This window comes from Prunus avium, chromosome 8 (assembly GCF_965620075.1).
Source record: "Prunus avium chromosome 8, drPruAviu1.hap1.1, whole genome shotgun sequence".
Lineage (NCBI taxonomy): Eukaryota > Viridiplantae > Streptophyta > Magnoliopsida > Rosales > Rosaceae > Prunus > Prunus avium.
In genome coordinates this window covers 10,684,488-10,707,577 of record NC_142291.1, presented here as the reverse complement: position 1 = coordinate 10,707,577, position 23,090 = coordinate 10,684,488, and the positions used below count along the sequence as shown (strand labels likewise).

At 46.0% G+C, this 23,090-nt stretch overlaps 15 non-coding genes and 1 pseudogene across 15 annotated transcripts; all 16 read left to right on the top strand.

The window, feature by feature from the left end:
- The first annotated feature begins 7,450 nt into the window (after positions 1-7,450).
- On the top strand, positions 7,451-7,569 carry LOC148292135 (5S ribosomal RNA). The gene has a single exon (XR_015827673.1). It is a non-coding gene; the product is annotated as a 5S ribosomal RNA (ribosomal RNA).
- Positions 7,570-8,282: 713 nt separating this feature from the next.
- LOC148292134 (5S ribosomal RNA) lies at positions 8,283-8,401 on the top strand. Its single transcript, XR_015827533.1, has one exon. It is a non-coding gene; the product is annotated as a 5S ribosomal RNA (ribosomal RNA).
- A 1,337-nt stretch (positions 8,402-9,738) lies between these two features.
- On the top strand, positions 9,739-9,857 carry LOC148292133 (5S ribosomal RNA). Its single transcript, XR_015827007.1, has one exon. It is a non-coding gene; the product is annotated as a 5S ribosomal RNA (ribosomal RNA).
- A 754-nt stretch (positions 9,858-10,611) lies between these two features.
- Positions 10,612-10,730, top strand: LOC148292132 (5S ribosomal RNA). The gene has a single exon (XR_015826971.1). It is a non-coding gene; the product is annotated as a 5S ribosomal RNA (ribosomal RNA).
- A 713-nt stretch (positions 10,731-11,443) lies between these two features.
- LOC148292131 (5S ribosomal RNA) lies at positions 11,444-11,562 on the top strand. Its single transcript, XR_015827532.1, has one exon. It is a non-coding gene; the product is annotated as a 5S ribosomal RNA (ribosomal RNA).
- A 1,307-nt stretch (positions 11,563-12,869) lies between these two features.
- LOC148292130 (5S ribosomal RNA) lies at positions 12,870-12,988 on the top strand. The gene has a single exon (XR_015826924.1). It is a non-coding gene; the product is annotated as a 5S ribosomal RNA (ribosomal RNA).
- A 1,336-nt stretch (positions 12,989-14,324) lies between these two features.
- On the top strand, positions 14,325-14,443 carry LOC148292129 (5S ribosomal RNA). The gene has a single exon (XR_015826923.1). It is a non-coding gene; the product is annotated as a 5S ribosomal RNA (ribosomal RNA).
- A 754-nt stretch (positions 14,444-15,197) lies between these two features.
- LOC148292128 (5S ribosomal RNA) lies at positions 15,198-15,316 on the top strand. The gene has a single exon (XR_015827657.1). It is a non-coding gene; the product is annotated as a 5S ribosomal RNA (ribosomal RNA).
- Positions 15,317-16,070: 754 nt separating this feature from the next.
- Positions 16,071-16,189, top strand: LOC148292127 (5S ribosomal RNA). The gene has a single exon (XR_015826922.1). It is a non-coding gene; the product is annotated as a 5S ribosomal RNA (ribosomal RNA).
- A 754-nt stretch (positions 16,190-16,943) lies between these two features.
- LOC148292126 (5S ribosomal RNA) lies at positions 16,944-17,062 on the top strand. The gene has a single exon (XR_015827047.1). It is a non-coding gene; the product is annotated as a 5S ribosomal RNA (ribosomal RNA).
- A 774-nt stretch (positions 17,063-17,836) lies between these two features.
- Positions 17,837-17,955, top strand: LOC148292125 (5S ribosomal RNA). Its single transcript, XR_015826799.1, has one exon. It is a non-coding gene; the product is annotated as a 5S ribosomal RNA (ribosomal RNA).
- Positions 17,956-18,710: 755 nt separating this feature from the next.
- LOC148292124 (5S ribosomal RNA) lies at positions 18,711-18,829 on the top strand. Its single transcript, XR_015826921.1, has one exon. It is a non-coding gene; the product is annotated as a 5S ribosomal RNA (ribosomal RNA).
- Positions 18,830-19,583: 754 nt separating this feature from the next.
- LOC148292123 (5S ribosomal RNA) lies at positions 19,584-19,702 on the top strand. The gene has a single exon (XR_015827530.1). It is a non-coding gene; the product is annotated as a 5S ribosomal RNA (ribosomal RNA).
- Positions 19,703-20,476: 774 nt separating this feature from the next.
- On the top strand, positions 20,477-20,635 carry LOC148292122 (5S ribosomal RNA; annotated as a pseudogene).
- A 1,279-nt stretch (positions 20,636-21,914) lies between these two features.
- Positions 21,915-22,033, top strand: LOC148292121 (5S ribosomal RNA). Its single transcript, XR_015827683.1, has one exon. It is a non-coding gene; the product is annotated as a 5S ribosomal RNA (ribosomal RNA).
- Positions 22,034-22,786: 753 nt separating this feature from the next.
- LOC148292120 (5S ribosomal RNA) lies at positions 22,787-22,905 on the top strand. Its single transcript, XR_015827682.1, has one exon. It is a non-coding gene; the product is annotated as a 5S ribosomal RNA (ribosomal RNA).
- The last annotated feature ends 185 nt before the right edge of the window (positions 22,906-23,090 follow it).

Below are 23,090 nucleotides of genomic sequence, written 5' to 3'. Positions count from 1 at the left end.
TGGAGCAGTGGGAGAAGTCGCGACCTCCAAGTGCATCCATGCTCGACCTAATCGCTTCAAGGGGGAGCATTTCAATCCTTTCTCTTCTTTGAATTCTGTTTATTTTCGTAGTTGTTTTTGCCTTTTGGTCCGCGTTGAGTTCTTTGTTTTTCTATGCTGAATCCAACCATATAAAGAACGTAAAATTTAGACTTACGGTTGGAAAGTTATAGCCTAAAAACTGAACAGAGGTCGAAGCTGAAAAACATAGAAACGAATCTGTCCAAATGGTGATAAACAGGTGATAGAAAGTGCTGTTTGTTTTTTTTTCTTTGGTTTCTTGGTTTGTTTCTTTTAGTACAATAATTTATATCGTTTGTTTGAGTTTGTTTATAGTACTTAGTTCATTTTCATTTATGGTTTGTTGTTTCATTTTATCTTAATTTGTTTTTATTTCTTATCTTAAAAATTTTAAAATTAAAAAAAAAAAAAGATTTTTCATATGAGCCGACTTATGGTAACCCCAGTGAGCACTTCCGTTAATACAGTGTCTAGGAGTTCTTTAGGCGACACCTTCGGTGTCTAAGAAGTTTGGGTTTTAAGCGGGACCATTGTGACCCCTCCAACCTTCCCGGATCCCCTGGCTGTGTTTTCTGAGGCCCTTAACTGGTCATCCGTGAGTTGCTTGTATATTCGTGTGTTTTTAAATTAAGTTTTCTTTATTTTCTTTGTTTTCTTTTCTGTTGAGTCTTTGTTTTTGTTTTGTTTCTGTTTTTGTTTTGTTATGTTAGTTTATTTATTTATTTACGTGGTATGGTTAGTTAGTTTATTTCTGAGTGTTAAAACACATTTTTATTTCAAACGCTGCATTAAAAACAAAAAAACAAACCCAAAAAAAAAAAAAAAAAAAAAAAAAAACTTCTTCTTCTTCTTCTTCTTCTTCATCTTCATCATCATCATGGCTTGCCTCTATTTTCTCGCACTTGTAGAATCTGCAGCAGCTCCACATGGTCCTCATTTTTTCTCTGCAGTGCTTCCACGTGCTGAATGGCACAGTCGAGCCGCTTCTGCAAGTCCGCCACCATAGCCTTCAAGGAAGCTATTTCCTCGCTCATCGCGGCACACTCTCTTGTCCTCGCCAGTAATCGCATGCCCAAATTGGTAGCGGAGACCGCGTGGAGCACAGTTAAATTGTGGGACTCCTCTACCGCTGCCTTATCAGACCTCTGTGCCACATGCAGATGATCTGTCGGAGTGAGCTTGCTGCTAATCATGCCTCCTAGCAGCACTGCTCTGTTCGACAGTGCCTCAGAAAAGTTCGGTATTGCCTCAGCAAAGTTTGAGGCCGTGCCGTGATGATATGAAGAGTTTGGAAAGACAGTGTTTGGAGGAGCCCTTGTCTGGGCATTCGGTGGTGCAAGTGAGAGCTCAAGGTTGAGATCATCAAGGTGAGTGCATGAGGATGCCATTTTTTTTTTTCTGTTTATGGATTTTTTGATGTTTTTCCTTGAGTTGCAGGAAGAAATGCTGGGTATCATCCGCTTGCAGAGGTGTGGTTTAAATAGACATATACTGATGAGAGAGAGCCAACACCATTTCGGATTTCCCGGGCATGCTCGACCTAATCGCTTCAAGGGGGAGCACCTTTACTTTACTTTTTTTTTTTTTTTCCTCCGTGTTTTCTGGTGTTTAATGTTTTTGCCCGTTACTTTCATTTTCTAGTGCTTTGTGTTTTTGCCTTTCCCTTTCGGCTATCATCTTTGTCTTATTTTAGTTAGGGAAATGTGTTTTCTTTTCCGTTTGTCGTCTTTGTTTTATTTTAGTTGGGAAGTGTGTTTTCTTTTTCTTTTTCTTTTTCTTTCTGCAACCTTACTCTTTTATTTCCGAAACAAAATAACGAAAATACAAAAACAACAATAATGCAGTAGGAAATCATTTCTTCTCGGTGCTTGGTGTCTCGACCATTGGAGCTTTGAGTTTGGCCCTCTGGCTGTCCTCTTCCGGGGCTTCACGCACAGCTTCTTGGGGCTCATCACTTGAGCTCCCAAAGATCGCAATCTTAGCTTGAGCGTAACTACTCTCGCGATCTGCTTGTTTGCGTTTACCCGGTCGGTCTAGGTCCTCCAGCTGTTTTCGCATGTCGCGAGAGTACAACTCTACCATTTTTGATAGGTTTTTATTCTCGTCCCGCAATACTTCTAGCTGGTGTCGATTCACCTCCACTATCCTTGACCTCTCCCTTTTCAAGCTTTTTATAGCAGTCTGACACTCCTCAACCATACTTCGCTCCACCGCCAACTGACCTTTCAGCACCTCTACCTCATGGGACTTCGCAAGTAGGCGATGACCCAAACTTGCGACTGTTGCCGTACTCTGCACGCTCAGTGCTAGGGCATCGCTCACGACCCGGTTGTCATCCCTTGTCCCCAGAACACGTATATCTTTAGGAGTCACTAAATTTCTAGCCACTCCAATGGCAACATCGTTGTCCAGGAGTATTGAGTCAGTTACTGTCACAGGCCCCCGTGCGGAAGCAAAGTAGGGCATCCATACTGGTGCCGCTGCTTGGCCTCGTGTCTGAGTCGGTGGAGCTAGGTTGAGATCCAACGAAAATGGGTAGTTAGAGGCCATTTGATTTCTCACTCTCTTTTCTTCTTTCTTTCTTTTCTCTTTTGTGTGTTTCTGAGTTTGCGTTTTTTTTTTTCACCCTTTCTTATAGACTTAGTCTTTGACAAACCCTAGCCATTACAGCATCTGAGCATTTTCTGAATCTCCAGCATTCCCTGAGTCCCACAACCTTCTCGCCTTCCAACCATACCCAACTCATTTATCACGACGTGTCTTTTCTGAACGAACGCGTTCAGTAAAGTCTTCGCGCCTTTCCATGAGCCCGTAATTTTTGCTTGTGGAGTCTGCGGCGCCTCTATGCGTCGACACGTGTCTCGCCTTGTCTGTTGGTCCCTTACACTGAACCGAGACATCATGACCCATGTTAAAATCCCGCTCTTTGTGTTGCTAATCACGGTTCGATAGTTTGTTTTTACAAAACTAAATAATAATAAAAAGCCGGAATTGAAAACAAATTGTGGGTCGGGTTTCACTTTAGTTTGGGTTTCAAAGTGGGTTAAATTCACCGTGGTTTGTGTTTCGAAATTGTGGGCTTTGGGCTTCAAAATTTTTTTGGGTTTCAGAATTGTGTGATTAGGGTTTACTGTTTCATTTTTTTTTTTTTGTTTGTTTGTGTTGTAATTTTTATTTTATAATTATTTTGTTTTTGTTTTCTTTTGTGATTTTGTGATTTTTTTTTATTTGCTTTAATACCTTTCATTTGTTGTTATGACATTGTTTGTGGCTAATTTTTAAACATTGAGGACAATGTTCATTTCTAGGTTTGGGGGTATTGGAGTTTAGCATGTAAAATTGGTTTTTCCTTAATTTAATTTAAATTTTTTTTTATTTGCTTGTTTTTATTTTTTTATTTTGTTAAGTCTTGCTTTTATTTTGATTTTGATTTTGATTTTGATTTTGATTTTATTCACTTTCCGAACACATTTGATGAGATTGTGATAAATGTTTGCATGACTTAAATGAAAATTGAATTTTATTTTTTTTTTATTTTTTTTTCCTTGTAAATTTTTATTGTAAAAAAAAAAAAATTTAATTAATTGATTAATTTGGCATCGTTCTAGCATGATATGTTCGAAACCTTCTTTGCACTTGCCATTTGTTTCATAATTCTCCAATTAAAGGATTTGCATGACCCAAAGAATTGTATCAAGCATAAATTAGACTTATATAACCATAAATGTGAGCTTTTGAGCCTTGTGCTTCATTTCATGAGTGTTATACACATACTCTTATTTTCTTGTCATCAAAGTTGTTGTTTGATCTCATTATTCATTGATTTGGTTGAACACTTAAAAGTCATTAATTCTTATGCAATTTGATTTCATGACATTTAAGAAGTGATATTAAGGCCCTCTTTGGATCGTTTGTGCCTTTCAAGCTAACCTTATGCATGCTTAAGCATGATTTTCCATTGTTAACCATTTTGAGCCTACATGTAAACCTTTTCTTTCATTTTACCAATTATATTTCCTCGCCTTAGCCCGAAAAACAAGAATTTACCTTTCTAAGGAACTCATGAGCTCTAATTCGGATGTGTTTTTCATGCTAAGTTTGGGAAGGGATATTACATAAAGAAGAAAAAAAAAATTCACTCAATTGGTGAAAGAAAAGAAAAGAAAAGAGAAAAAATTGTGATTAAGTGGTGGTTGAATGAAATTTCATTTTTGGGTTTCATTTTTGGGCCTTCAAAATAATTTGGTGTTTGGAAAGGAGTTTGAATCAATGTAAATGAAGGTATAAGGAGTTTTGATCATGTAAAAGAAAAAAATCTAATCGTGATGATTCGAAGTCTTGTAAACAATTATTTTATGCTCTTACATTTTGAGTTCCTTGGACTTTGTATTATCCATACCTTTCATTTCTCACTCACCTTACACCCTTGGCCCCATTACAACCTATAATAAAGACCTAAATTGATCTTAAATGTCATATGGTTGAATTGCATGCATTTTCTTACTTTTAAGTGTTTGGCATCCTTCTTGAGATCATATTAATGCAAGTTCTTCATCTTTCTATTTCGAGTTAAGTCTTTATGGTTTAACTCTAATCTCATGTTTATAACTGAGTGTTGCATTATAGCCCTCTTCTGAGTGATTCATTTGTGAGAGGACAACTTTGGTGAGATTTGAAGTTGAATTTGTGCTTTGTATGATTTTTGAAATTGTGTGAAAACTAAGATTGGGGAATTTGTTGCATTTGGCTATCACACTAATACACTTTGAACATGTTATGTTTTGAACTTTGCCGCCTTGTAAATAATGTCTAAAATTGAGTTTTTATTGTTAAAATTTTTGAGTCATGTGCATGAGTCATTTCTCTTCAGAAAATGTTCGGAAAGATTGTTTTGAGTTTTATTTTTATTTCTTTTATTTTTGTTTTTGTTTTTGTAATTATTTTTGTTTTTGTTTTTGCTTAAGGACTAACAAATTTATTAAGTTTTCTAACCATTTTGTTTTGTAGAGTTAGAAAAACGTTTGTGGGTATCGTATCTGTTAAACCCTCAGGAGACACAACTCCTCCTACTAGGGATGCCTAGAGGTTTAAAGGCTTGTTGCATTCGCTCAATGCAATCGAGTTACCTACCAAAGTGGTCTAGTTAACTTCTTGTTTTGTTTTTAACTTTGTTTTGTGTTGTTTTGCTCGAGGACTAGCAAAATCTAGGTTTGGGGGTATTTGATCGGTTCATAATTGTATATCATTTTGTACCCTTCTAGCTTATGATTTGGTTATGTTTTTGAGTTAAACTTATGCTTTTAATCCTTTTTGTGTTTATCTTTCAGTTCATTGAGCTTTAGGTAATAATGATGGCTTTAGAGAGCATAATTCATGCAATTCAAGCATGTTAAGGCCTAATTTGGATGAATGGATGAAGAGCTTAAAGACAAACTCATTTTGGCTACAGCCCCCTGCCAGTCCAGTTCCGTAGGTCATATTGCAAGCTTTGTTTCAACCACCTAAATAGCTCTAATGAGGCCACATTCTTCATGAAAGTTGTTCCAATTGGTGTGTACTATAACATATCCAAAATTCAGCCCCATTGGATAAATCTGGAGTCCGTTACCTAGCAAACACAGAACCATGCTCAGGATGGATCTTATCAGCGCGGAAAATGAGTTAGCAATTTGTTTCGGCCTTAACTTCTTCCTCCGACCTTGGATTGGCCCACATAACATATGGCTGGAAAGAGGACATTCTGAACTTCAATTTCGAGTGCTTAAAGTCCTAATTTGATTAAGAGAAGCCCAAGTTGTAAGCCCTTGAAGTTGCTGGTCATGTTGACCTCAGCATGTGCTGGTTGGATGCTTGGTCATGGTGAGCTAGGTATGAGCTATCATTTCTGGTTGGAAGCTTGGTCATGGTGACATGAAGATGAGCTAGGGCTGCTGGTGGGATCTATTGGTGAAGTGCATCAACCAATTCAAGATTTTCTAATACAAGTGCATCACCCAATTTAGATTTTCTAATACAAGTGCATCAACCATTTCAGATTTTATAAAACAAGTGTTGTATGCATTAGCCATATTGAATTCAGATTTTCACTTCCCCTAGGCCTATAAATAGGGAAGTTCTCTAAGCTTGTAAACACACCCCAAGGGGGGGAGCTCTCAAACACTTCTCTAGAGCTCCCTTCCCTTCTCTCCCTCAAATTCTCTTAGTTTCTCTTTCTAGTTTTCAATTGTTATAATGAGATCTTTGTGCTGAAATTTTCCTTTAAGTCTTTCCAAGTTCTACTTTAATTTTCATTGTTATGTAAATTCTTTTCTTTAGTTTCAAGTTTGATTAGTTTCCAAGTTTCAATTATGATTTTTGTTCTTATTCATTATGCTTATAAGTTAATATGCTAGTTTGAATGATTGATCACCATTTAGGCTTGCATGTTAGCTATCTTGGTTTGAATTAAGAGTAGACACCATACTTTAATTCGAATTGAACTATGAATAGGAAGAGTATGTATGGACATTCGACAACAGGGATTAGATACATGCTTGGTTGTTTAAATTGTTCTTCTATGCTTAATGGGTTCCTAATGCTTAATTTTAGGTTAGACAACAAATGATCAAATTAGGGAATTAGGAACACAAGGTTATGACCACACACCATGGCTTAATCATACTTTAGCTAGAATCAATCCATTAATCTAAATTGAACTTGGGAACTTATTTGCTTGAGTTACTTATTTCTTTCTTCCTTGTTTTATGTTCTTTGTTTTTGTTTCTATTTTGTGTAGGGAAACTAAATTGGATCATTCAATCACCAATCCCTGTGGAATCGACCTCGCACTTACATATGCTATACTACCAACGGTTCGTGCACTTGCGAGTATGCCCGAAAAAGCCCACGACTCATGGCATCGCAATGAGTTTTACTCGCGACGCCATTGCCTTCGAATCGACGGTTCGTAGACCCAATTCAGAGGTCGGAGCCCAGATCAGCGGTTTGCCCGATTTGCCGTTGCACGCGCGTCGGTCCAGCTCCTCTCCAATAACTTACGCCATCTGTCCTACATCACCCCGTGGAGCTCGTCTCCAATTAACCGGGCACCGCAAACGAACGAAAGCGAAAAAACAACAGGACTCGACGCCCACTGCCGAAATTATTGGGGTTGTTCTTAACGTTGTCAGTTTTTTTGTTTTTTTTGTTTTGGTTCAATTATCGTAAGGTAGGCCCCACAGCCGATCGGAACCGGCAGTTCGGTAGGCCTGCGCGCGACACATGGTAAGGGTGGCGACGACAAGGCTTGACAGGCCATGCCATTTCATGCGGGGGGCGTTGGATAGCCAACCCATGGTCATATGGCATGGCTCAAACGTGGCTTATATACTTTTAGGCGTTATAAGCTAACGGATGCGATCATACCAACTCACATGCACCGGATCCCATCAGAACTCCGAAGTTAAGCGAGTTTGGGCGAGAGTAGTACTAGGATGGGTGACCTCCTGGGAAGTACTCGTGTTGCATCCTTTCTTTTTTTGCCTTGTTGACGTTTCAATTGTCGTGGGCGTTTGCTTTCCGTCATCTTATTCAACTGGATGTCTTTGTTTTAACATGAATACTCCTAGAAAGCCTAGGATTAACGAAGGAATTAAAATAGGAAAATAACACAGTTACCAAAAACTTCAAAAACTGGATTTCGGGCTAGTAAACGACGTCGGATGCCCGAAAAAGCCCACGACACATGGCAACACGATGAGTTTTACTCGCGACGCCGTTGCCTTCGAACCGACGGTTCGTGGGCCCAATTCTGAGGTCGGAGCCCAGATCAGCGGTTTGCCCGATTTGCCGTTGCACGCGCATCGGTCCAGCTCCTCTCCAATAACTTACGCCATCTGTCCTACATCACCCCGTGGAGCTCGTCTCCAATTACCCGGGCACCGCAAACGAACGAAAGCGAAAAAACAACAGGACTCGACGCCCACTGCCGAAATTATTGGGGTTGTTCTTAACGTTGTCAGTTTTTTTGTTTTTTTTTGTTTTGGTTCAATTATCGTAAGGTAGGCCCCACAGCCGATCGGAACCGGCAGTTCGGCAGGCCTGCGCGCGACACATGGTAGGGGTGGCGACGACAAGGCCTGACAGGCCATGCCATTTCATGCGGGGGACGTTGGATAGCCAACCCATGGTCATATGGCATGGCTCAAACGTGGCTTATATACTTTTAGGCGTTATAAGGTAACGGATGCGATCATACCAACTCACATGCACCGGATCCCATCAGAACTCCGAAGTTAAGCGAGTTTGGGCGAGAGTAGTACTAGGATGGGTGACCTCCTGGGAAGTCCTCGTGTTGCATCCCTTCTTTTTTTGCCTTGTTGACGTTTCAATTGTCGTGGGCGTTTGCTTTCCGTCATCTTATTCATCTGGATGTCTTTGTTTTATCACGACCCCGTGGCGCAGCGTGACAATCGGGGCACACTATGATTAAATACTCCTAGAAAGCCTAGGATTAACGAAGGAATTAAAATAGGAACATAACACAGTTACCAAAAACTTCAAAAACTGGATTTCGGGCTAGTAAACGACGTCAGATGCCCGAAAAAGCCCACGACTCATGGCAACGCAATTAGTTTTACTCGCGACGCCGTTGCCTTCGAATCGACGGTTCGTGGGCCCAATTCTGAGGTCGGAGCCCAGATCAGCGGTTTGCCCGATTTGCCGTTGCACGCGCGTCGGTCCAGCTCCTCTCCAATAACTTACGCCATCTGTCCTACATCACCCAGTGGAGCTCGTCTCCAATTAACCGGGCACCGCAAACGAACGAAAGCGAAAAAACAACAGGACTCGACGCCCACTGCCGAAATTATTGGGGTTGTTCTTAACGTTGTCAGTTTTTTTGTTTTTTTTTGTTTTGGTCCTGGGAAGTCCTCGTGTTGCATCCCTTCTTTTTTTGCCTTGTTGACGTTTCAATTGTCGTGGGCGTTTGCTTTCCGTCATCTTATTCATCTGGATGTCTTTGTTTTATCACGACCCCGTGGCGCAGCGTGACAATCGGGGCACACTATGATTAAATACTCCTAGAAAGCCTAGGATTAACGAAGGAATTAAAATAGGAAAATAACACAGTTACCAAAAACTTCAAAAACTGGATTTCGGGCTAGTAAAGGACGTCGGATGCCCGAAAAAGCCCACGACTCATGGCACCGCAATGAGTTTTACTCACGACGCCGTTGCCTTCGAATCGACGGTTCGTGGGCCCAATTCTGAGGTCGGAGCCCAGATCAGCGGTTTGCCCGATTTGCCGTTGCACGCGCGTCGGTCCAGCTCCTCTCCAATAACTTACGCCATCTGTCCTACATCACCCCGTGGAGCTCGTCTCCAATTACCCGGGCACCGCAAACGAACGAAAGCGAAAAAACAACAGGACTCGACGCCCACTGCCGAAATTATTGGGGTTGTTCTTAACGTTGTCAGTTTTTTTGTTTTTTTTTGTTTTGGTTCAATTATCGTAAGGTAGGCCCCACAGCCGATCGGAACCGGCAGTTCGCCAGGCCTGCGCGCGACACATGGTAGGGGTGGCGACGACAAGGCCTGACAGGCCATGCCATTTAATGCGGTGGGCGTTGGATAGCCAACCCATGGTCATATGGCATGGCTCAAACGTGGCTTATATACTTTTAGGCGTTATAAGCTAACGGATGCGATCATACCAACTCACATGCACCGGATCCCATCAGAACTCCGAAGTCAAGCGAGTTTGGGTGAGAGTAGTACTAGGATGGGTGACCTCCTGGGAAGTACTCGTGTTGCATCCCTTCTTTTTTTGCCTTGTTGACGTTTCAATTGTCGTGGGCGTTTGCTTTCCGTCCTCTTATTCAACTGGATGTCTTTGTTTTATCACGACCCCTTGGCGCAGCGTGACAATCGGGGCACACTATGATTAAATACTCCTAGAAAGCCTAGAATTAACGAAGGAATTAAAATAGGAAAATAACACAGTTACCAAAAACTTCAAAAACTGGATTTCGGGCTAGTAAACAACGTCGGATGCCCGAAAAAGCCCACGACTCATGGCAACGCTATGAGTTTTACTCGCGACGCCGTTGCCTTCGAATCGACGGTTCGTGGGCCCAATTCTGAGGTCGGAGCCCAGATTAGCGGTTTGCCCGATTTGCCGTTGCACGCGCGTCGGTCCAGCTCCTCTCCAATAACTTACGCCATCTGTCCTACATCACCCCGTGGAGCTCGTCTCCAATTAACCGGGCACCGCAAACGAACGAAAGCGAAAAAACAACAGGACTCGACGCCCACTGCCGAAATTATTGGGGTTGTTCTTAACGTTGTCAGTTTTTTTTATTTTTTTTGTTTTGGTTCAATTATCGTAAGGTAGGCCCCACAGCCGATCGGAACCGGCAGTTCGGCAGGCCTGCGCGCGACACATGGTAAGGGTGGCGACGACAAGGCTTGACAGGCCATGCCATTTCATGCGGGGGGCGTTGCATAGTCAACCCATGGTCATATGGCATGGCTCAAACGGGGCTTATATACTTTTAGGCGTTATAAGCTAACGGATGCGATCATACCAACTCACATGCACCGGATCCCATCAGAACTCCGAAGTCAAGCGAGTTTGGGTGAGAGTAGTACTAGGATGGGTGACCTCCTGGGAAGTCCTCGTGTTGCATCCCTTCTTTTTTTGCCTTGTTGACGTTTCAATTGTCGTGGGCGTTTGCTTTCCGTCATCTTATTCATCTGGATGTCTTTGTTTTAACATGAATACTCCTAGAAAGCCTAGGATTAACGAAGGAATTAAAATAGGAAAATAACACAGTTACCAAAAACTTCAAAAACTGGATTTCGGGCTAGTAAACGACGTCGGATGCCCGAAAAAGCCCACGACACATGGCAACGCGATGAGTTTTACTCGCGACGCCGTTGCCTTCGAACCGACGGTTCGTGGGCCCAATTCTGAGGTCGGAGCCCAGATCAGCGGTTTGCCCGATTTGCCGTTGCACGCGCATCGGTCCAGCTCCTCTCCAATAACTTACGCCATCTGTCCTACATCACCCCGTGGAGCTCGTCTCCAATTACCCGGGCACCGCAAACGAACGAAAGCGAAAAAACAACAGGACTCGACGCCCACTGCCGAAATTATTGGGGTTGTTCTTAACGTTGTCAGTTTTTTTGTTTTTTTTTGTTTTGGTTCAATTATCGTAAGGTAGGCCCCACAGCCGATCGGAACCGGCAGTTCGGCAGGCCTGCGCGCGACACATGGATGGGGTGGCGACGACAAGGCCTGACAGGCCATGCCATTTCATGCGGGGGACGTTGGATAGCCAACCCATGGTCATATGGCATGGCTCAAACGTGGCTTATATACTTTTAGGCGTTATAAGGTAACGGATGCGATCATACCAACTCACATGCACCGGATCCCATCAGAACTCCGAAGTTAAGCGAGTTTGGGCGAGAGTAGTACTAGGATGGGTGACCTCCTGGGAAGTCCTCGTGTTGCATCCCTTCTTTTTTTGCCTTGTTGACGTTTCAATTGTCGTGGGCGTTTGCTTTCCGTCATCTTATTCATCTGGATGTCTTTGTTTTATCACGACCCCGTGGCGCAGCGTGACAATCGGGGCACACTATGATTAAATACTCCTAGAAAGCCTAGGATTAACGAAGGAATTAAAATAGGAACATAACACAGTTACCAAAAACTTCAAAAACTGGATTTCGGGCTAGTAAACGACGTCAGATGCCCGAAAAAGCCCACGACTCATGGCAACGCAATTAGTTTTACTCGCGACGCCGTTGCCTTCGAATCGACGGTTCGTGGGCCCAATTCTGAGGTCGGAGCCCAGATCAGCGGTTTGCCCGATTTGCCGTTGCACGCGCGTCGGTCCAGCTCCTCTCCAATAACTTACGCCATCTGTCCTACATCACCCAGTGGAGCTCGTCTCCAATTAACCGGGCACCGCAAACGAACGAAAGCGAAAAAACAACAGGACTCGACGCCCACTGCCGATTTTTTTGTTTTTTTTTGTTTTGGTCCTGGGAAGTCCTCGTGTTGCATCCCTTCTTTTTTTGCCTTGTTGACGTTTCAATTGTCGTGGGCGTTTGCTTTCCGTCATCTTATTCATCTGGATGTCTTTGTTTTATCACGACCCCGTGGCGCAGCGTGACAATCGGGGCACACTATGATTAAATACTCCTAGAAAGCCTAGGATTAACGAAGGAATTAAAATAGGAAAATAACACAGTTACCAAAAACTTCAAAAACTGGATTTCGGGCTAGTGAACGACGTCGGATGCCCGAAAAAGCCCACGACTCATGGCAACGCAATGAGTTTTACTGGCGACGCCGTTGCCTTCGAATCGACGGTTCGTGGGCCCAATTCTGAGGTCGGAGCCCAGATCAGCGGTTTGCCCGATTTGCCGTTGCACGCGCGTCGGTCCAGCTCCTCTCCAATAACTTACGCCATCTGTCCTACATCACCCCGTGGAGCTCGTCTCCAATTAACCGGGCACCGCAAACGAACGAAAGCGAAAAAACAACAGGACTCGACGCCCACTGCCGAAATTATTGGGGTTGTTCTTAACGTTGTCAGTTTTTTTGTTTTTTTTTGTTTTGGTTCAATTATCGTAAGGTAGGCCCCACAGCCGATCGGAACCGGCAGTTCGGCAGGCCTGCGCGCGACACATGGTAGGGGGGGCGACGACAAGGCCTGACAGGCCATGCCATTTCATGCGGGGGGCGTTGGATAGCCAACCCATGGTCATATGGCATGGCTCAAACGTGGCTTATATACTTTTAGGCGTTATAAGCTAACGGATGCGATCATACCAACTCACATGCACCGGATCCCATCAGAACTCCGAAATTAAGCGAGTTTGGGCGAGAGTAGTACTAGGATGGGTGACCTCCTGGGAAGTCCTCGTGTTGCATCCCTTCTTTTTTTGCCTTGTTGACGTTTCAATTGTCGTGGGCGTTTGCTTTCCGTCATCTTATTCATCTGGATGTCTTTGTTTTATCACGACCCCGTGGCGCAGCGTGACAATCGGGGCACACTATGATTAAATACTCCTAGAAAGCCTAGGATTAACGAAGGAATTAAAATAGGAACATAACACAGTTACCAAAAACTTCAAAAACTGGATTTCGGGCTAGTAAACGACGTCAGATGCCCGAAAAAGCCCACGACTCATGGCAACGCAATTAGTTTTACTCGCGACGCCGTTGCCTTCGAATCGACGGTTCGTGGGCCCAATTCTGAGGTCGGAGCCCAGATCAGCGGTTTGCCCGATTTGCCGTTGCACGCGCGTCGGTCCAGCTCCTCTCCAATAACTTACGCCATCTGTCCTACATCACCCAGTGGAGCTCGTCTCCAATTAACCGGGCACCGCAAACGAACGAAAGCGAAAAAACAACAGGACTCGACGCCCACTGCCGAAATTATTGGGGTTGTTCTTAACGTTGTCAGTTTTTTGTTTTTTTTTGTTTTGGTCCTGGGAAGTCCTCGTGTTGCATCCCTTCTTTTTTTGCCTTGTTGACGTTTCAATTGTCGTGGGCGTTTGCTTTCCGTCATCTTATTCATCTGGATGTCTTTGTTTTATCACGACCCCGTGGCGCAGCGTGACAATCGGGGCACACTATGATTAAATACTCCTAGAAAGCCTAGGATTAACGAAGGAATTAAAATAGGAAAATAACACAGTTACCAAAAACTTCAAAAACTGGATTTCGGGCTAGTGAACGACGTCGGATGCCCGAAAAAGCCCACGACTCATGGCAACGCAATGAGTTTTACTGGCGACGCCGTTGCCTTCGAATCGACGGTTCGTGGGCCCAATTCTGAGGTCGGAGCCCAGATCAGCGGTTTGCCCGATTTGCCGTTGCACGCGCGTCGGTCCAGCTCCTCTCCAATAACTTACGCCATCTGTCCTACATCACCCCGTGGAGCTCGTCTCCAATTAACCGGGCACCGCAAACGAACGAAAGCGAAAAAACAACAGGACTCGACGCCCACTGCCGAAATTATTGGGGTTGTTCTTAACGTTGTCAGTTTTTTTGTTTTTTTTTGTTTTGGTTCAATTATCGTAAGGTAGGCCCCACAGCCGATCGGAACCGGCAGTTCGGCAGGCCTGCGCGCGACACATGGTAGGGGGGGCGACGACAAGGCCTGACAGGCCATGCCATTTCATGCGGGGGGCGTTGGATAGCCAACCCATGGTCATATGGCATGGCTCAAACGTGGCTTATATACTTTTAGGCGTTATAAGCTAACGGATGCGATCATACCAACTCACATGCACCGGATCCCATCAGAACTCCGAAATTAAGCGAGTTTGGGCGAGAGTAGTACTAGGATGGGTGACCTCCTGGGAAGTCCTCGTGTTGCATCCCTTCTTTTTTTGCCTTGTTGACGTTTCAATTGTCGTGGGCGTTTGCTTTCCGTCATCTTATTCATCTGGATGTCTTTGTTTTATCACGACCCCGTGGCGCAGCGTGACAATCGGGGCACACTATGATTAAATACTCCTAGAAAGCCTAGGATTAACGAAGGAATTAAAATAGGAAAATAACACAGTTACCAAAAACTTCAAAAACTGGATTTCGGGCTAGTAAACGACGTCGGATGCCCGAAAAAGCCCACGACTCATGGCAACGCAATGAGTTTTACTGGCGACGCCGTTGCCTTCGAATCGACGGTTCGTGGGCCCAATTCTGAGGTCGGAGCCCAGATCAGCGGTTTGCCCGATTTGCCGTTGCACGCGCGTCGGTCCAGCTCCTCTCCAATAACTTACGCCATCTGTCCTACATCACCCCGTGGAGCTCGTCTCCAATTAACCGGGCACCGCAAACGAACGAAAGCGAAAAAACAACAGGACTCGACGCCCACTGCCGAAATTATTGGGGTTTTTCTTAACGTTGTCAGTTTTTTTGTTTTTTTTTGTTTTGGTTCAATTATCGTAAGGTAGGCCCCACAGCCGATCGGAACCAGCAGTTCGGCAGGCCTGCGCGCGACACATGGTAGGGGGGGCGACGACAAGGCCTGACAGGCCATGCCATTTCATGCGGGGGGCGTTGGATAGCCAACCCATGGTCATATGGCATGGCTCAAACGTGGCTTATATACTTTTAGGCGTTATAAGCTAACGGATGCGATCATACCAACTCACATGCACCGGATCCCATCAGAACTCCGAAGTTAAGCGAGTTTGGGCGAGAGTAGTACTAGGATGGGTGACCTCCTGGGAAGTCCTCGTGTTGCATTCCTTCTTTTTTTGCCTTGTTGACGTTTCAATTGTCGTGGGCGTTTGCTTTCCGTCATCTTATTCATCTGGATGTCTTTGTTTTATCACGACCCCGTGGCGCAGCGTGACAATCGGGGCACACTATGATTAAATACTCCTAGAAAGCCTAGGATTAACGAAGGAATTAAAATAGGAAAATAACACAGTTACCAAAAACTTCAAAAACTGGATTTCGGGCTAGTAAACGACGTCGGATGCCCGAAAATGCCCACGACTCATGGCAACGCAATGAGTTTTACTGGCGACGCCGTTGCCTTCGAATCGACGGTTCGTGGGCCCAATTCTGAGGTCGGAGCCCAGATCAGCGGTTTGCCCGATTTGCCGTTGCACGCGCGTCGGTCCAGCTCCTCTCCAATAACTTAGGCCATCTGTCCTACATCACCCCGTGGAGCTCGTCTCCAATTAACCGGGCACCGCAAACGAACGAAAGCGAAAAAACAACAGGACTCGACGCCCACTGCCGAAATTATTGGGGTTGTTCTTAACGTTGTCAGTTTTTTTGTTTTTTTTTGTTTTGGTTCAATTATCGTAAGGTAGGCCCCACAGCCGATCGGAACCGGCAGTTCGGCAGGCCTGCGCGCGACACATGGTAGGGGGGGCGACGATAAGGCCTGACAGGCCATGCCATTTCATGCGGGGGGCGTTGGATAGCCAACCCATGGTCATATGGCATGGCTCAAACGTGGCTTATATACTTTTAGGCGTTATAAGCTAACGGATGCGATCATACCAACTCACATGCACCGGATCCCATCAGAACTCCGAAATTAAGCGAGTTTGGGCGAGAGTAGTACTAGGATGGGTGACCTCCTGGGAAGTCCTCGTGTTGCATCCCTTCTTTTTTTGCCTTGTTGACGTTTCAATTGTCGTGGGCGTTTGCTTTCCGTCATCTTATTCATCTGGATGTCTTTGTTTTATCACGACCCCGTCGAGCAGCGTGACAATCGGGGCACACTATGATTAAATACTCCTAGAAAGCCTAGGATTAACGAAGGAATTAAAATAGGAAAATAACACAGTTACCAAAAACTTCAAAAACTGGATTTCGGGCTAGTAAACGACGTCGGATGCCCGAAAAAGCCCACGACTCATGGCGACGCAATGAGTTTTACTCGCGACGCCGTTGCCTTCGAATCGACGGTTCGTGGGCCCAATTCTGAGGTCGGAGCCCAGATCAGCGGTTTGCCCGATTTGCCGTTGCACGCGCGTCGGTCCAGCTCCTCTCCAATAACTTACGCCATCTGTCCTACATCACCCCGTTGAGCTCGTCTCCAATTAACCGGGCACCGCAAACGAACGAAAGCGAAAAAACAACAGGACTCGACGCCCACTGCCGAAATTATTGGGGTTGTTCTTAACGTTGTCAGTTTTTTTGTTTTTTTTTGTTTTGGTTCAATTAGCGTAAGGTAGGCCCCACAGCCGATCGGAACCGGCAGTTCGGCAGGCCTGCGCGCGACACATGGTAGGGGTGGCGACGACAAGGCCTGACAGGCCATGCCATTTCATGCGGGGGGCGTTGGATAGCCAACCCATGGTCATATGGCATGGCTCAAACGTGGCTTATATACTTTTAGGCGTTATAAGCTGACGGATGCGATCATACCAACTCACATGCACCGGATCACATCAGAACTCCGAAATTAAGCGAGTTTGGGCGAGAGTAGTACTAGGATGGGTGACCTCCTGGGAAGTCCTCGTGTTGCATCCCTTCTTTTTTTGCCTTGTTGACGTTTCAATTGTCGTGGGCGTTTGCTTTCCGTCATCTTATTCATCTGGATGTCTTTGTTTTATCACGACCCCGTGGAGCAGCGTGACAATCGGAGCACACTATGATTAAATACTCCTAGAAAGCCTAGGATTAACGAAGGAATTAAAATAGGAAAATAACACAGTTACCAAAAACTTCAAAAACTGGATTTCGGGCTAGTAAACGACGTCGGATGCCCGAAAAAGCCCACGACTCATGGCGACGCAATGAGTTTTACTCGCGACGCCGTTGCCTTCGAATCGACGGTTCGTGGGCCCAATTCTGAGGTCGGAGCCCAGATCAGCGGTTTGCCCGATTTGCCGTTGCACGCGCGTCGGTCCAGCTCCTCTCCAATAACTTACGCCATCTGTCCTACATCACCCCGTTGAGCTCGTCTCCAATTAACCGGGCACCGCAAACGAACGAAAGCGAAAAAACAACAGGACTCGACGCCCACTGCCGAAATTGTTGGGGTTGTTCTTAACGTTGTCAGTTTTTTTGTTTTTTTTTGTTTTGGTTCAATTATCGTAAGGTAGGCCCCACAGCCGATCGGAACCGGCAGTTCGGCAGGCCTGCATGCGACACATGGTAGGGGTGGCGACGACAAGGCCTGACAGGCCATGCCATTTCATGCGACGGCATCCCATTTCATGCGGGGGGCGTTGGATAGCCAACCCATGGTCATATGGCATGGCTCAAACGTGGCTTATATACTTTTAGGCGTTATAAGCTAACGGATGCGATCATACCAACTCACATGCACCGGGTCCCATCAGAACTCCGAAGTTAAGCGAGTTTGGGCGAGAGTAGTACTAGGATGGGTGACCTCCTGGGAAGTCCTCGTGTTGCATCCCTTCTTTTTTTGCCTTGTTGACGTTTCAATTGTCGTGGGCGTTTGCTTTCCGTCATCTTATTCATCTGGATGTCTTTGTTTTATCACGACCCCGTGGCGCAGCGTGACAATCGGGGCACACTATGATTAAATACTCCTAGAAAGCCTAGGATTAACGAAGGAATTAAAATAGGAAAATAACACAGTTACCAAAAACTTCAAAAACTGGATTTCGGGCTAGTAAACGACGTCGGATGCCCGAAAAAGCCCACGACTCATGGCAACGCAATGAGTTTTACTCGCGACGCCGTTGCCTTCGAATCGACGGTTCGTGGGCCCAATTCTGAGGTCGGAGCCCAGATCAGCGGTTTGCCCGATTTGCCGTTGCACGCGCGTCGGTCCAGCTCCTCTCCAATAACTTACGCCATCTGTCCTACATCACCCCGTGGAGCTCGTCTCCAATTAACCGGGCACCGCAAACGAACGAAAGCGAAAAAACAACAGGACTCGACGCCCACTGCCGAAATTATTGGGGTTTTTCTTAACGTTGTCAGTTTTTTTGTTTTTTTTTTGTTTTGGTTCAATTATCGTAAGGTAGGCCCCACAGCCGATCGGAACCGGCAGTTCGGCAGGCCTGCGCGCGACACATGGTAGGGGGGGCGACGACAAGGCCTGACAGGGCATGCCATTTCATGCGGGGGGCGTTGGATAGCCAACCCATGGTCATATGGCATGGCTCAAACGTGGCTTATATACTTTTAGGCGTTATAAGCTGACGGATGCGATCATACCAACTCACATGCACCGGATCCCATCAGAACTCCGAAATTAAGCGAGTTTGGGCGAGAGTAGTACTAGGATGGGTGACCTCCTGGGAAGTCCTCGTGTTGCATCCCTTCTTTTTTTGCCTTGTTGACGTTTCAATTGTCGTGGGCGTTTGCTTTCCGTCATCTTCTTCATCTGGATGTCTTTGTTTTATCACGACCCCGTGGCGCAGCGTGACAATCGGGGCACACTATGATTAAATACTCCTAGAAAGCCTAGGATTAACGAAGGAATTAAAGTAGGAAAATAACACAGTTACCAAAAACTTCAAAAACTGGATTTCGGGCTAGTAAACGACGTCGGATGCCCGAAAAAGCCCACGACTCATGGCAATGCAATGAGTTTTACTGGCGACGCCGTTGCCTTCGAATCGACGGTTCGTGGGCCCAATTCTGAGGTCGGAGCCCAGATCAGCGGTTTGCCCGATTTGCCGTTGCACGCGCGTCGGTCCAGCTCCTCTCCAATAACTTACGCCATCTGTCCTACATCACCCCGTGGAGCTCGTCTCCAATTAACCGGGCACCGCAAACGAACGAAAGCGAAAAAACAACAGGACTCGACGCCCACTGCCGAAATTATTGGGGTTTTTCTTAACGTTGTCAGTTTTTTTGTTTTTTTTTGTTTTGGTTCAATTATCGTAAGGTAGGCCCCACAGCCGATCGGAACCGGCAGTTCGGCAGGCCTGCGCGCGACACATGGTAGGGGGGGCGACGACAAGGCCTGACAGGGCATGCCATTTCATGCGGGGGGCGTTGGATAGCCAACCCATGGTCATATGGCATGGCTCAAACGTGGCTTATATACTTTTAGGCGTTATAAGCTAACGGATGCGATCATACCAACTCACATGCACCGGATCCCATCAGAACTCCGAAGTTAAGCGAGTTTGGGCGAGAGTAGTACTAGGATGGGTGACCTCCTGGGAAGTCCTCGTGTTGCATCCCTTCTTTTTTTGCCTTGTTGACGTTTCAATTGTCGTGGGCGTTTGCTTTCCGTCATCTTATTCATCTGGATGTCTTTGTTTTATCACGACCCCGTGGCGCAGCGTGACAATCGGGGCACACTATGATTAAATACTCCTAGAAAGCCTAGGATTAACGAAGGAATTAAAGTAGGAAAATAACACAGTTACCAAAAACTTCAAAAACTGGATTTCGGGCTAGTAAACGACGTCGGACGCCCGAAAAAGCCCACGACTCATGGCAATGCAATGAGTTTTACTCGCGACGCCGTTGCCTTCGAATCGACGGTTCGTGGGCCCAATTCTGAGGTCGGAGCCCAGATCAGCGGTTTGCCCGATTTGCCGTTGCACGCGCGTCGGTCCAGCTCCTCTCCAATAACTTACGCCATCTGTCCTACATCACCCCGTGGAGCTCGTCTCCAATTAACCGGGCACCGCAAATGAACGAAAGCGAAAAAACAACAGGACTCGACGCCCACTGCCGAAATTATTGGGGTTGTTCTTAACGTTGTCAGTTTTTTTGTTTTTTTTTGTTTTGGTTCAATTATCGTAAGGTAGGCCCCACAGCCGATCGGAACCGGCAGTTCGGCAGGCCTGAATGCGACACATGGTAGGGGTGGCGACGACAAGGCCTGACAGGCCATGCCATTTCATGCGACGGCATCCCATTTCATGCGGGGGGCGTTGGATAGCCAACCCATGGTCATATGGCTTGGCTCAAACGTGGCTTATATACTTTTAGGCGTTATAAGCTAACGGATGCGATCATACCAACTCACATGCACCGGATCCCATCAGAACTCCGAAGTTAAGCGAGTTTGGGCGAGAGTAGTACTAGAACTCCGAAGTTAAGCGAGTTTGGGCGAGAGTAGTACTAGGATGGGTGACCTCCTGGGAAGTCCTCGTGTTGCATCCCTTCTTTTTTTGCCTTGTTGACGTTTCAATTGTCGTGGGCGTTTGCTTTCCGTCATCTTATTCATCTGGATGTCTTTGTTTTATCACGACCCCTTGGCGCAGCGTGACAATCGGGGCACACTACGATTAAATACTCCTAGAAAGCCTAGGATTAACGAAGGAATTAAAATAGGAAAATAACACAGTTACCAAAAACTTCAAAAACTGGATTTCGGGCTAGTAAACGACGTCGGATGCCCGAAAAAGCCCACGACTCATGGCAACGCAACGAGTTTTACTCGCGACGCCGTTGCCTTCGAATCGACGGTTCGTGGGCCCAATTCTGAGGTCGGAGCCCAGATCAGCGGTTTGCCCGATTTGCCGTTGCACGCGCGTCGGTCCAGCTCCTCTCCAATAACTTACGCCATCTGTCCTACATCACCCCGTGGAGCTCGTCTCCAATTAACCGGGCACCGCAAACGAACGAAAGCGAAAAAACAGCAGTACTAGGATGGGTGACCTCCTGGGAAGTCCTCGTGTTGCATCCCTTCTTTTTTTGCCTTGTTGACGTTTCAATTGTCGTGGGCGTTTGCTTTCCGTCATCTTATTCATCTGGATGTCTTTGTTTTATCACGACCCCTTGGCGCAGCGTGACAATCGGGGCACACTATGATTAAATACTCCTAGAAAGCCTAGGATTAACGAAGGAATTAAAATAGGAAAATAACACAGTTACCAAAAACTTCAAAAACTGGATTTCGGGCTAGTAAACGACGTCGGATGCCCGAAAAAGCCCACGACTCATGGCAACGCAACGAGTTTTACTCGCGACGCCGTTGCCTTCGAATCGACGGTTCGTGGGCCCAATTCTGAGGTCGGAGCCCAGATCAGCGGTTTGCCCGATTTGCCGTTGCACGCGCGTCGGTCCAGCTCCTCTCCAATAACTTACGCCATCTGTCCTACATCACCCCGTGGAGCTCGTCTCCAATTAACCGGGCACCGCAAACGAACGAAAGCGAAAAAACAGCAGGACTCGACGCCCACTGCCGAAATTATTAGGGTTGTTCTTAACGTTGTCAGTTTTTTTGTTTTTTTTGTTTTGGTTCAATTATCGTAAGGTAGGCCCCACAGCCGATCGGAACCGGCAGTTCGGCAGGCCTGCGCGCGACACGTGGTAGGGGTGGCGACGACAAGGCTTGACAGGCCATGCCATTTCATGCGGGGGGCGTTGGATAGCCAACCCATGGTCATATGGCATGGCTCAAACGTGGCTTATATACTTTTAGGCGTTATAAGCTAACGGATGCGATCATACCAACTCACATGCACCGGATCCCATCAGAACTCCGAAGTTAAGCGAGTTTGGGCGAGAGTAGTACTCGGATGGGTGACCTCCTGGGAAGTCCTCGTGTTGCATCCCTTCTTTTTTTGCCTTGTTGACGTTTCAATTGTCGTGGGCGTTTGCTTTCCGTCATCTTATTCATCTGGATGTCTTTGTTTTATCACGACCCCTTGGCGCAGCGTGACAATCGGGGCACACTATGATTAAATACTCCTAGAAAGCCTAGGATTAACGAAGGAATTAAAATAGGAAAATAACACAGTTACCAAAAACTTCAAAAACTGGATTTCGGGCTAGTAAACGACGTCGGATGCCCGAAAAAGCCCACGACTCATGGCAACGCAACGAGTTTTACTCGCGACGCCGTTGCCTTCGAATCGACGGTTCGTGGGCCCAATTCTGAGGTCGGAGCCCAGATCAGCGGTTTGCCCGATTTGCCGTTGCACGCGCGTCGGTCCAGCTCCTCTCCAATAACTTACGCCATCTGTCCTACATCACCCCGTGGAGCTCGTCTCCAATTAACCGGGCACCGCAAACGAACGAAAGCGAAAAAACAGCAGGACTCGACGCCCACTGCCGAAATTATTAGGGTTGTTCTTAACGTTGTCAGTTTTTTTGTTTTTTTTGTTTTGGTTCAATTATCGTAAGGTAGGCCCCACAGCCGATCGGAACCGGCAGTTCGGCAGGCCTGCGCGCGACACGTGGTAGGGGTGGCGACGACAAGGCTTGACAGGCCATGCCATTTCATGCGGGGGGCGTTGGATAGCCAACCCATGGTCATATGGCATGGCTCAAACGTGGCTTATATACTTTTAGGCGTTATAAGCTAACGGATGCGATCATACCAACTCACATGCACCGGATCCCATCAGAACTCCGAAGTTAAGCGAGTTTGGGCGAGAGTAGTACTCGGATGGGTGACCTCCTGGGAAGTCCTCGTGTTGCATCCCTTCTTTTTTTGCCTTGTTGACGTTTCAATTGTCGTGGGCGTTTGCTTTCCGTCATCTTATTCATCTGGATGTCTTTGTTTTATCACGACCCCTTGGCGCAGCGTGACAATCGGGGCACACTATGATTAAATACTCCTAGAAAGCCTAGGATTAACGAAGGAATTAAAATAGGAAAATAACACAGT